The 12695-nt window shown below is 51.8% G+C and overlaps 1 protein-coding gene and 1 long non-coding RNA gene across 2 annotated transcripts in view; both read right to left on the reverse strand.

The window, feature by feature from the left end:
- The window catches only part of PLXNA2 (plexin A2), a 207259-nt gene that overhangs the window by 92242 nt on the left and 102322 nt on the right, over positions 1–12695 (reverse strand). The gene's annotated exons all lie outside the window — the stretch shown is intronic.
- LOC147572582 (uncharacterized) lies at positions 2138–4824 on the reverse strand. Its single transcript, XR_015245984.1, has 2 exons — positions 4727–4824; positions 2138–3548 (listed from the first exon to the last, which is right to left on the reverse strand). It is a non-coding gene; the product is annotated as an uncharacterized LOC147572582 (long non-coding RNA).

Below are 12695 nucleotides of genomic sequence, written 5' to 3' on the forward strand. Positions count from 1 at the left end.
TTGAATTAACCGCTTTATCGAGATAGAATTCACTTCTCATAAAATTCACCCACGCGAGGTGTACCATTCAACAGTTTTCAGCATAGTCACGGAATGGCACAACCATTACCACAGTCAATTTCAGAACATTTTCATCCCCTCCAAAAAGAAAGCCCACACCCATTAGCAGTCCCTCCCCCTGCCCCTCTCTCCCACCCCCTGAGGATGGCTCCAGCCCTAGGCGACCACTAGTGGACTTTCTGTCTCTGTGCCTTTGCCTGTTCTGGGTATTTCATATAAATAGAAACATACAATATGAGGCCTTTTGTGGCTGGCTTCTTTCACTTAGTATAATGTTTTCGAGGTTCATCCGTGTTTTAGCATATATTAGTAACTTAATTTTTTTTAATGCTTATTTATTTTTGAGAGAGAGAGACAGAGTGCAAGCGGGGGGGGGGGGGGGGGCGGGCAGAGAGAGAGAGGGAGACATGGAATCCGAAGCAGGCTCCAGGCTCTGAGCTGTCAGCCCGGAGCCCTACACGGGGCTCGAACCCACGAACCGTGAGATCATGACCTGAGCCAAAGTCGGAAGCTTAACCGACTGAGCCACCCAGGCGCCCCAGGAGCCCCTTAAATTTCTTCATTCAAAGCCAAAAAGGTGAAGGAAGACAGCTTAATATACCCACACATAAGCAAGTGTTATAATGGAAACTGGCCAACTGTTCACCCTGAGAAATCTCACTGAATCAAGGTTAGTCACTAAGTTAGTTATAGACTTAGAGGTCAGTCGGTTGGAACCTTCGTTTTTACCATTGGGGAAACCAAAGCGTAGGGAAATGATAACGTTTTTCGAACGTGTGCCTTTTGTACCCTCCATATGCTTCTCACGAACAAAGGAAAACAAAGTAAGCTCCAATTGTAAGAGTCTCTTGTCTATGGTTTTATGATTTAGATTTAATGTTAAGAGGCAAATGAGAGTCTCTTGGTATTCTGCCCATATGTCTCTCTCTTATCTCTTAAAAGTGACAATTCCCAACTCTATTTTTACAATGTAAAAGGATGACTCTCCTCTAATGGTTATCTGTCATTGTTTGTGTTTAAAGTAATTTTATATGTTAAGACTGTAGCCTTAGGATGCAGGAAAGCGACACCCGTGGGCCGATGGCAGTCCCTGAGGTAGGAGGGGCTTGTAAGCTGGAGTGAAAAGGACGAGGCTAGTCACTGGACTCAGGAGATGTCAATCACCTTTGTTCTGTCACTGAAGGGAGCTGTGTCCCCGAGGGCAGCCATTCTGAGAGTTTCAGGAATGACAGGGCCATCTCTATTCCATCTGGCTGCCCCTAGAGACAGAGAGTATTTAAAGACTAAACTGCGTGTGTGGCTGGCTTCACTCTCCGTGCTGGTGCGTATCACCATTACCCCACGGCCACTAGATGTTAGTCTAGGGCCACAGGTAAAGAAACTGAACTTCACGCAAGATGGAAGCTGACGCACCACTGACTGATACTTAAGCTTTAGGCACGCCCAACGACAGAGGCTTTCCTTCCTACAAATTCCAGTACTGATCTAGCTTGAATCGCAGGGACAGGAAATCGTCCACAGGCAGGCCCAGACAGTGCTACGAGCTACCGTGTCTTCGTTGTATTTTTATTTTTTTTTAGTTTATGTATTTATGTTGAGAGAGAGAGGACCCGAGCAAGTGGGGGGAGAAGCAGAGAGAGAGGAAGACAGAGAATTCCAAGCAGACTTCGTACTGTTAGCGCAGAGCCCGATGCGGGGCTCAGACTCCCGAGCTGTGAGATCATGACCTGAGTGGAAATCAAGAGTCGGACGCTTAACCGACTGAGCCACCCAGGTGCCCCATACAGTGTCTTTAGATGCCAGACATGGAGGCCGTGGTGGCAGCCACAGCTGGAGAATCAGGGAAGGACTCACATAATGAGGAATGCCCTCGAAGTTCAGGTATGATTGCTGGTCACTTCCTATCGGGGCTGTTCAAAAAGTGATCGAGATGTCCGGTGATCTCAATGGGTATTGTGAGAGTCGCAGAACTCATTTTTAGAACTAAATTCGTTTGAAAATGGAACAATAACTATACCAAATGGCCTGTTGTATGGGGCCCTAGTTCATGAAATAAAACGACACAATGTTGCCACTCTAGAAAGGTCAGGCATTGTTTATTAACAATGCCCAAAGAATCTCATTAAATCCGGGAGCGTGAGGACAGAACAAACTAATGTCATACATGTGAAGTGATCTGCATACCAAGGAGGCCCGCCCTGGGACCAGATCAGCAGTTTAGCTCTCCCGTGGGTCCTGTTCAGAGGACCCCACGTTCCTTGGAGGGGTGCCGTCCCGAGCTTAGCATCGGTCTTCGTCCCGTCTAGCACCAAAGAGACCCTGGGCAGATGCGTCCACCCAGCGTTCCTTCCTCTATTGCAATCTACTTCTCAGTGCATTGCAAACAAACGGGTGATCCCAGGTGAGGGAAATGGGATTCTGCAAAAAGTGAGGCGGCTAGAATTTTCTCCATTAATCTGGGCATGCTCCAATTTGCACTAGGAGCATACATTTGCATGCTGAATTCCAGAGGCCCTAAGTCTAAGAATATTAGATAAAATAAAATTAATTCTTGTAATCCTCTGTGATCATAGTCAAACCCAATATTCTCAGCCTGGGCCACGGAATAGGTTCGCCTGCCCGCTTTCCTCCGTGCTTTCCTATTAAAATTATCTTCTGAAACGCCGTTTGAGTGTGGGCTGTAGTCGATGCCGGGAGGGGACAGGGTGCCTGTGACCTGCATCCGGTCTCCTAGAAGCCTAGAGCCTAATGGGGGAGACGGCGGACGTTTAGCAGACACATCATTTTTACCACAAAGTTAAAGAAGCTCAGAGAGAGCTGAATTCGTTCTGACTGCAGCGAACTGGGATGGATTTGAGTTCTTTGGGGGACATAAGGAACAAGGACACACGGAGGTGGCAGCAAGGGGACACTCTAACCTTTCTATAAGTTCAAAACACCTGCACGGTTCTTTAGCCTCTAGTCTGTTTCTCCTTCATCTGGGGAGGTTGTTAATGAGAGACACAGCTCCTCGAGACGAGATGGCTGAAGGCTGAGCCCGGCAGGCCTCAGAGGCTTGGGAAAGGCCCATGACTATGGATCATTGCGGGATGGGCCAGACAGTGAGCGCGGCTGGGCCACGGCAGAGAGCAGGATGCCAGCTTAGCCTGGCTTCCTGCAGAAATCTGCTGGGCCTCAGGAAGCGATCTCGATCCAGGCGGTGGCTTGGCTTTTTTTCTGGCTCCTCTATGAGCTTAGGCTTTGCCTGTGGTTCTGGAGATGGCATCAATCACGGGATACGTGGGCCTGCTTGTCGTGGAGCAATCAGACAGACTCCCTGCGCACCAGTCGCTAGTGGTTAGTGAGCTAACGACTGCGCAGTACTGTCAGGGTTCGACCAGGACAATTGAAGATCTTTTTAAAAAGCTACTGTTTATTGAATGTTTGCTGTGCGTCAGGTACCGTGCTCAGGGTTCTCTGTATATCGCCAATTTAATCCCTGCCACCACCTGATAACGTAGAGTCTATCATTATTGACCATTTATCTAAGAGGAAACCAAGGGCTTAGATTAGATAATTTGGCAAAGGTCAATTCAGTGAGAGGTGGGGCCGGGATTCCAGATGTGCTTAACAGAGCCCGCCCTTCCCCCAAGTCCCTGGGCCTCCCACCAGCCAGCGGGTGCCTGCCCTGCCTTCCTGGGGAGCCCTAGGCTCGGCTTTGACTTTCTCCTCTGCTACTCCCCTCCCCTCCCCACCTCCAGAGCGCTCCTGGAAGGAAGCTCATGAGAAGGGATGCAGGCACACTGTGTCCTGGGCCCAGGGACAGGTGACCTTTCCAATTCAGCACCTTTATAAATCTTACCTAATGAAGTTAAGGGGAAAAAAGAATTAATGAATAAATGAAGGTTAAATCACTCCCTGCAGAAAATTGATGCTGACAGCGAGGGCCAAGAAGAGAGCTTGGAAAGCAGGGAGCTGACTTGCACAAGAGGCTTTTAAAATTCCTTTCCCCAAATTCGAGAGAGATGTATGGCCGCCCAAGTCTGAGAGGGGCAGGGAAGGCTCTGGGTCATCCAAGGCAGGCAGTCTGAAGGCGATGGGGTAAGAAAGCCATACTCTACCTTGGGTAATTTTTTTCTGGAAGCCAGTATGTGTGACACACATATGTGTGCTTGTGCACCACACGCGCGCGCGCGCGCACACACACACACACACACACACACACACTGTTCACACAGTTAACTCCTGCAGCTAATCAAGGCACGGGTTGGGTAGTGTGGGTCTGCCCAGCTCACTCTTGGCCTCCGGGAACCTCTGGGGATTGTCTTCTTGTAAGTAACCACTTGTTAGCCATCTCGGTCTCCCTGTCACCACCCTCAACTGCCACCATGTCCCCGGGGCTGCACACCGCAGCCCGATTGGCTCGGCGGGGGGGGGGGGGGGGGGGGGGGGGGGGGGTGGGCATAGGTGAATGCGTGGCTGGGCCAAGGGAGAGAGAAGAAAAGAAACAAGAGTAGACATAGCTGCTGGCCAGCATAGGCCAGAGGGTCAGAAGAAGTGCAAGGAAAAGGGGGGAGGGGTTTTGGGGAAATGGATGACGAGGAGATGCGTGGTAGAGGTCAAAGTGCAAAATCTGGGTGAGGGCCTGGGCGAAGCATACGCTCTTCTAGGCAGTGCTGCGACGTACCGAGTCATCCTCGGGCAGGTCACTTGCTGGCCTAAACTGACCTCAGTTTGGCTCTTCGGTGAAATGGGAATGAAGAGGAAGCCCGCAGAAGACGTTCAATGGCAAAAAAAAAAAAAAAAAAAAATCCTCCCTGGCGGAAGCACCGGGCGGAAAAGATCAATACTTCCGGTTTTCCTCTTGTCTGTGCCCACAGGTTTTTAAGAATCTGATCATGAAGACAGGGAGGCTCAGAGGGACCAGCCGAGCATGCCCACCCTGCAGCGGGATGGGGCGCGGGAGGCAGGAAGCCAGCTCTGGGCTGGCGGAGGGTGGGGATGTGGAGGGTGGGCTGGAGGGGGGAGGCAGAGAGACCTGCGCTGACTGGATCAACCAGTAAATAAAAGGTCACAGTGATTTTTCCAGGCACCCAGGGAGAAGCAGACAGAGAGCTCTGCTGATGGCGGGCGCTGACAACTGGCAAATGAGCCTCTGCAGCTATCTGTTTCCCTTCCTTATTCTCGTCTCACAAGACAGAGGCTAGAAATAGACGCAACTGGCAGATGACTTAAGGATGAAAAATGAGCAACATGTTAGTTAGGGGGGTCTCCGTGGCAGTGAACCAGGGAGCTCAAGAGTGAACCAGAGAGAAGGACGAGGGCTTAGCTGGGGCTGATTCCAGGGTTGGGCCCTTGCTCTGTCCCAGGCACTTTGCAGGGATCATTTATGCTCAGCAACCCTATAAGGCTGGTATTGTTATTATCCCCACTTCACAGAGGAGAAGACTGAGGCTTACGGAGAAGAAGCCAGGCCCTACCAAAGAGTGGGAGAGCCCAGATTTGAACACGGGCCTAACTGCCCCCAAACGTGAGCTCTGCACACTATCCTACAATGTCTCCTTTGCACACCTTCTCTCTTTTCCTGTCTCCCGTCTTCCCTGCCTGTCTCTTCCCATCCCGTGACAAGTGTTTGTTGAGCACCCACCAGGGCCAACCACTGCAATATCTCCTGGGGACACAGAAGCAGCCGGGAGGGCAAGGTCTCTGCTACCAAAAGATGTGGCTGGAATGGCCGAGTGAACGAATGGGACCGGGCACACGAGCTCCCTTTTCCTCTTCCCTGAACCTGAGATGAGCAGGGGGTGTCCTCACCGTACAGGGAAGTAGCTGTCCCGAGGGGTGGGGGGCGGGGGGGTTGGCGTGATTACAGAGGGCTTTTGGTGGTAGACCATGACCCGTGCTGGCGTCCTTTTTCTTGACTGTGCCTCTTAGATCCATGACCTGCTGGGGGGGTGGGGGGAGGGGGGCGCTGCCAGGGAAGGCAAAAACACCAGAAGCTTGCTGCATGATCGTCTTCTCCCAGGTTCTCTGGTTCAATGGTAGGGGCTGAAGGAGCCTGAAGCACCTTCTGTTTGGGCCGAGGCTCCTTTCGTCTTGGTAACGGAAGGTGGGTTGAGTCCACCTGCAGTCTGCTCACTGCCTGTGTGCTGTGGATATTCTCCAAGGCCAGGTACCTCTCCACCCTTGCCTTCTGCTCCAACAGTACCAAATCTGGGGAAAAGCGCCCCTGCTTTTCATGATTCACCTAGAGCAACACCTCCTCCGGGAAGCCTTCCCTGACTGACAGACTCTGTTGGGTAGCACCCCCTCATGCATTCCCAGCGCCCTGCAAACTGTCTCACAATACTCTTTTCCTGGTGTATGTGTGATTTTGTCAGGAAGGGCTCTGTGCTCACAATAGGCCCTCAAGGGTTGTTTGATAGATCGCCCGGAAGCTGAGTGGTTAACGAAGACATTGTTCTCAGCTCCGTTCATTTTTCTCTTTCCAATCTTCCTTCCGCCCGACTCTCATCTCTGCCCATCTCCCTCCACTCATTAAACATTACTTGAGGGACAGAGGCTGAACCCAGACTGTTTGCTGAGCCACCAATAGCTGATGACACAGGCAGTTCTCCCTCCACCTGGTGCAAATTTCAAACCCCAGGCTGTCTGCAGAAGGGGTGGGGGGAGTGGGAATAACCAGGAGGGGGAGTGAGACAGGTCGCTCTGTGCAGAGAGGCAAAGGCCCCGGGGCATTTAACTGTGGGGCACGCAACCCACAAGGTGGGGACTGTGACTGACGTTGGGTCCCTGAGCCGGACGGGGTCCAGAAGGCTCAGAGGGCAAGCCCGAGGCGCTGGAACACAGACTGGCTTTCCCTTCAGTGAGCACAGTCCTGGCTTGGCGTCTGAAAGTGCCGTGCTGGGGTGGATGTGCTCGCACACTCAAAGAACACACAAGAATGCTTGCTCTTGTGGGCCTCATCCTCCACGAACGCTGTTCTCACATGCATGCACACTCCCAGACCCGGGCCAGCCGCTGTCCCACACAGGTGTGCGGTCAAAAGGATGTGCGAAATGTCGTGGTTGCGGGGGACGTTCAAATAAATTTTATCGATGGGGAAACTGAGGCTCCACGTGGCCTTAACTCAGACTCCAGCGAGCGGTGAGGCTCCAGGGAGTGAAGGCAGAATCCTAGCTTACCACTCCCCTGTCATTCTCCTGTCACCCCTGTCACCCTTCCCCCACCACCTCCTTAGCAGCTCACCACTGAATTCTCAACTTCGTCCCTAGGACCAGCCCCTGAGAGAACAGCTGTCTGACAGGCAGCGTGTGTGACTGGTTGGCCAGAACCCCCGGGCGTTGAGGAAAGCCCCCCCCCCCCCATAAGCCATAAGCCTGCACAGCTGCTCACTTCCGGCTGAGGAATGCAGGGGCCATTGTCTGGAGAAAGCAACTTGTGGTCAGCTTCCGGTCTCATGGGAGCCCTGTGTTCATGGAACCTCTCCTGGGTAAGAGGCCCAAGCCCTCTGTACGAGGAACCAGCTCCTTCCCCTTCCTGCCTGGGCACCCAGGACCCTGGCCTGCAGAGGAAGGAGCTTCATCAAGTGGCCTCAATGCCCAGCACCCACCTCCTACCCTCTCTTGCCGGGGGGTGGCGGGGGGGGGGTGGCGTGGAGAATGGGGGGTGCACCCCAGAACTTCAAACCGCGCTCCTTGTAGGGTTCGCCGCCTTCCCCTGTCCTCCCTCCCCCCCACCCCCCCACGCCTGGTACAACTCTTGGCATCTCCGAAGCTGTATCTTCACATCACAAGCAACTGTCCTAGTCATCGGCGGATGGAAATAACTTTTCACGACGGCTCCTCTGATGTTGCCATCTTTTGTGTTGATCAAAACAACAAAACGAATCAGACCCTTGGCGTTTGATTGAAGCCTAATTGGAAATCCAAAGTGGCACTAAATGTTATGGTCTAAATAAAACACATTCAATTACAGAAACTCAACATGGGGAGCATGAAGGAGAGCTCCATGGAGGAGCTAAGGAGCAGGCTGCAGAGTTCTGGGCCGTCAGTCACAGCGGGGCCGGAGAGATCTGGAGGCGGCAAACGCAGAAGGCTTTCTAGAGCCCTCCAACCCCCATTTAGGGCAGTGACTGCAGCCGTTCCTGTTTGCCTGGTTCACACAGGAGTTGCACAGAGAGGCTGAATTGGGGCCTCCTGTGTCCCGTTCCTGTCCTCCTTGCAGAGACGGGCCAGCTGTGGATGGGGGGTAGAGAGGGGGCAGGGGAGTCATGACGTCACCTGCTCGGCCTCCAGGATGGTGGGGTGAGGGCACACAGGCCTGCGTCTCCACCCCAGCCCTGCCTTCTGAGAGTGTTATGAGGCCCTCGCTCAGGTCACTTCACCTTGCTGAGCCTTGCTTGCGCGTCAAGTAGGGGAGATAATACCTCTCAAGCTTGTTGTAAGGAGTCGAGAGGCTGCTTGGGAAGCACCTGGCCAACTGCACAGGCTAAACGGCAGCAGTTAGTAGTTTCCTTTCCTCCATCCACTCTGACGACCGGAGCCCCTCCTGTGACTGTGCACCTAAGGCCCAGGGGAGTGCTCGCTTTCCTTTATTGTTTTTTGTTTTAAACAAAACAGTGGTGGTGGGGAGGCACCTGGGTGGCTCAGTCGGTTGGGTGTCCGACTTCAGCTCAGGTCATGATCTCCCAGTTTGTGGGTTTGAGCCCCGCGTCGGGCTCTGTGCTGACAGCTCAGAGCCTGGAGCCTGCTTCAGATTTTGTGTCTCCCTCTCTCTCTCTCTGCCCCTCCCCTGCTCATGCTCTGTCTTTCTCTGTCTCTCAATAATAAATAAACATTTAAAAAAAAAATTTTTTTTTTAATTTTTTTTTTCAACGTTTATTTATTTTTGGGACAGAGAGAGACAGAGCATGAACAGGGGAGGGGCAGAGAGAGAGGGAGACACAGAATCGGAAACAGCCTCCAGGCTCTGAGCCATCAGCCCAGAGTCTGACGCGGGGCTCGAACTCACGGACCGCGAGATCGTGACCTGGCTGAAGTCGGACGCTAAACCGACTGCGCCACCCAGGCGCCCCTTAAAAATTTTTTTAAACAAAACAGAGCACTGCTCCAGTCTCCTTGGGGGTGTCAAACTAGGACCTGTGAGTCTGTGCTGGTCTCCTGGAGCCCTGAAAGCCGCTGCTGAGCCCTTTCCTAAATTCGGAGCCAGGTGGAGAGCGGGCAGGAAGGGAGGTGCCCTCTGCGAACACGCGGCAGCCAGGGGGCGCTGTCTCAAGAAGCCGGAAGTGTGGATTTGGCTTCCGAAGGCTGGGTGGAGTGCACACTCTGCCCGTTTCCCAGCTTGGTGGCTCTGGGCAAATTCCTTAGCCAGACTGAATTTCAGTCTTCCTGTCTCCAAAAGAGGCAAGGACAATACTACTTCTCCCATGGCATTGTTGGATTGGCCGAGGACGTGTTTGTCAACTAACATAAGAAAAACCGAACCTAAATGTTAGCTAGATTTCAACACATCTTAAATAATAGTAGAGCTGAGAGGCAGGGCGAGGTGGTTAAGTCTCTTTCTTAGGTGCGGCTACGTGTGGAGCGTGATCTGCAGGGCTTGGCCTGGTGATTATGCATGGGGCACAACCAGAAAACTACAGTTACGACTACCAACATTTATTAAGCACGTAACATGCGCCAGATACTTTTCAGATGCTTTTTAGGTATTCATTCATTTGATTTAATCCTCAGGCAGATGCTGTAATTGTGCCCATTTTCCAGATGAGGAAACTGAAGCACCGAGAGGTAAAGCAACTTGTCCGAGGTCACCCAGCAGTAAGTAGCAGAGCCAGGATTTGAACGTAGGCAGGCAGGCAGAGTTTAGAGCCCACACTCTTCATGGGGTCAGGTAACTGCCCATCACAGTCACTATCTGCTTCCTCACATCCTGGTTTGGCAGACCTTCCCCTCTCCAGAGCTGCTTCCCCCTCAGGTCTCCTGTCCTCACGCATAAAATAAAAGGCTGCTCCTCACTAGATAATCTCTGAGCCCCTCACCAGATAAGCTCCGAATTGCTGTGTCAGAGAGAGAATGAGTCCTCCATCTGAGTGACCCCAAGAATGGAAGGACGAGGACAGGTCTCTCCCTGGTCGGTGTGACTTACTTGGGTCACGGAGCACACGGTAGGTCTCTGCGACGGCACTGTTCACTTTATATTGTAATTTATCTATCCATCACTCTTCCCCACCAGAATGAGACCTCCCTGAGGGCAGGGATTCGATTTTATTTATTGCTACACAAAAGCACACTCAACGGTGCTGCTGCTAAACATTGGAAAGAGCAGAAAGAAGTCAAGAAGGTACCAATGTGCAGACAGCCGGGTTTATAACATTTTGCTGGAATATTACTTAGAGAGACTGCCCTGCCTAGATCTGCATATGCAAATGACTTGTCAGTGGACAGCTCTATGCATTATACATGGTAGACACTTAACGGTCTGGTGAGTGAATGAGTCCGTGTATGCAAATGATATGCAAATCTTTCCCTATTTTAATTTGACCCTTGGGAACATCTTCAGTGACTCTCTTGGGCCCAGGTTGTTTTTAATTTTTTTTTTTTTTTTAACTGCAAGTGTTTAAAGACAACCAGTTTCCTTTCTTGCCTGTGCGGAGCGAGGCTGTTCTCAAGTTGGGGAAAGAATGCTGGGCTGGACCAGGTTAATATTCTGCTTTTCCTGGTAAGTCAGGGGAAGACGTCGGCAAGTGACTCCCCTCTCGGGGCATCCGTTTCTTCACCTCTAGAAAAAAGGGAGTGGGGGGGCGCCTGGGTGGCGCAGTCGGTTAAGCCTCCGACTTCAGCCAGGTCACGATCTCACGGTCCGTGAGTTCGAGCCCCGCGTCAGGCTCTGGGCTGATGGCTCAGAGCCTGGAGCCTGTTTCCGATTCTGTGTCTCCCTCTCTCTCTGCCCCTCCCCCGTTCATGCTCTGTCTCTCTCTGTCCCAAAAATAAATAAACGTTGAAAAAAAAAAAATTTAAAAAAAAAAAAGAAAAAAGGGAGTGGGTTGCCTGCTGGTGTGGAGACACTATGATTTCCCATCCCTCAGTCACAGAAACATCATTCTGGGCAGTCAGAGCGTCAGTGTTCACACGACCTGCCTAGAAAGAGAAATCGAGTCCCTCGCCAAGGATTAGAGAAAGTCTCCAGCCCCCCTGCCCATTTAGAGAAATGAGTTTTTTTGGCACCAGTCCTTCCAGCCTGGGCATTGTGTTCAATCATTTCTTTCCAAACCAAAGGATTTTAAAATAAGAGGCTGGAGTTTTCTCTCTTAAATACAACAAGCCAAGCGTCTGATTAATAGGGTGGGTTTGCATTTCTTTTCTCTCATGTGAAAATATTTATTAGAAAAATGCTCCAGTGAGAATATTAATAGCCAGGGAATCAGGTCTGTGTCAGCCTCTTTGTTCCCTGACTTTTGAAATGGGGGATGTGGGGAGGGGGGAAGAAAGAAAGAAAATCAAAACCCAGGCTTGGGGTGGTCACCCTTCCCCGCACCCCCTCCCGCTTGGGGAAAGGCACTGATATGAGCAGCTTAGCTCCTGGGCCACACTGGGGTCCCAGGCCCTTAACCAGAAACACATGTGCATCAAAGGCTTGGATTGAAAGTGACACATTTGAAAACAAAAGTGCAGCCGAAATTCGCTTATCCTCACTTTCCTAATCCGCAAACTCTGTAATTCTCCCCGAAGCCCCTCAGGCCTTGCTGCAGCCCGGGGCCTCCTCACATCCTCTCCTCCCCCATGGCTGGGCCCAGGCCTCCCGCCCCGGCAGAGGGAGGGCTCCCGTCACTGAGACCCAGAGCGCCTTGTACAAATACACCTTGGCACGCTCTGCCCGCGCCCTGGGAAGCCTTATCGCCTGGACTAAACAAATGTGCACAATCAAAATAATAGTCTGAGATGTCAAAATAAATAGGCAGGGAACATCTGGAAGTGTGGTTCCCCACATTTTTTTTTTTTCTTCCTTTGCCTTCCTCAAGTCTTTAGCTGCCTTAGGGGTTTGGCAGCTCACTGGCTTTAGCCACAGGTAGGAGACTTCCTATTGCTTCTGAGTCACAATAGGCCCTTTGAAAATGCTCATTTTGGGGGCTAGGTCCAGGTTTGCAGTAGATAGGCCCTCCCCCAAACCAAGGAAACCAAAATGAGCTCTCGGGTGAAGCTGGCTATATACTCCCGGATGGCGCGCTAGAGGGTCTGGTCTGTCTTCCCACCTGTCTTCCCCACCCAGCACATCTTCAACCAAGGCAGGGGACTGAGGGCCTGGGAAGGGGTCCCTCCTGCCCGTGAGACACTCAGAGAAGGATGGCCTCACAATCCTTCCAGATGACTTTTCTTTCTTTTTCTTTTTTTAAGTTTACTTCTTTATTTTGAGAGAGGGAGGGTGCACAGGCAAGGGAGGGGCAGAGAGAGAGAGAGAGGGAGAGAGAGAGAATCCCAAGCAGGTTCAGCACGGTCAGCACAGAACCTGACACAGGGCTCGAACCCATGAACTGATCCGAACTCAGATCATGACCTGAGCTGAAACCAAGAGCTGCACCCCAACCCACGGAGCCACCCAGGCACCCCATGAGTTTTGTTTCTATTAACTCCAGGCAAAAGTTTTTCTCGTTCCAACTC

The sequence above is a fragment of the Puma concolor genome, chromosome E4 (genome assembly GCF_028749965.1).
Source record: "Puma concolor isolate L17-30 chromosome E4, mPumCon1.1.hap2, whole genome shotgun sequence".
Classification (NCBI taxonomy): Eukaryota; Metazoa; Chordata; class Mammalia; order Carnivora; family Felidae; genus Puma; species Puma concolor.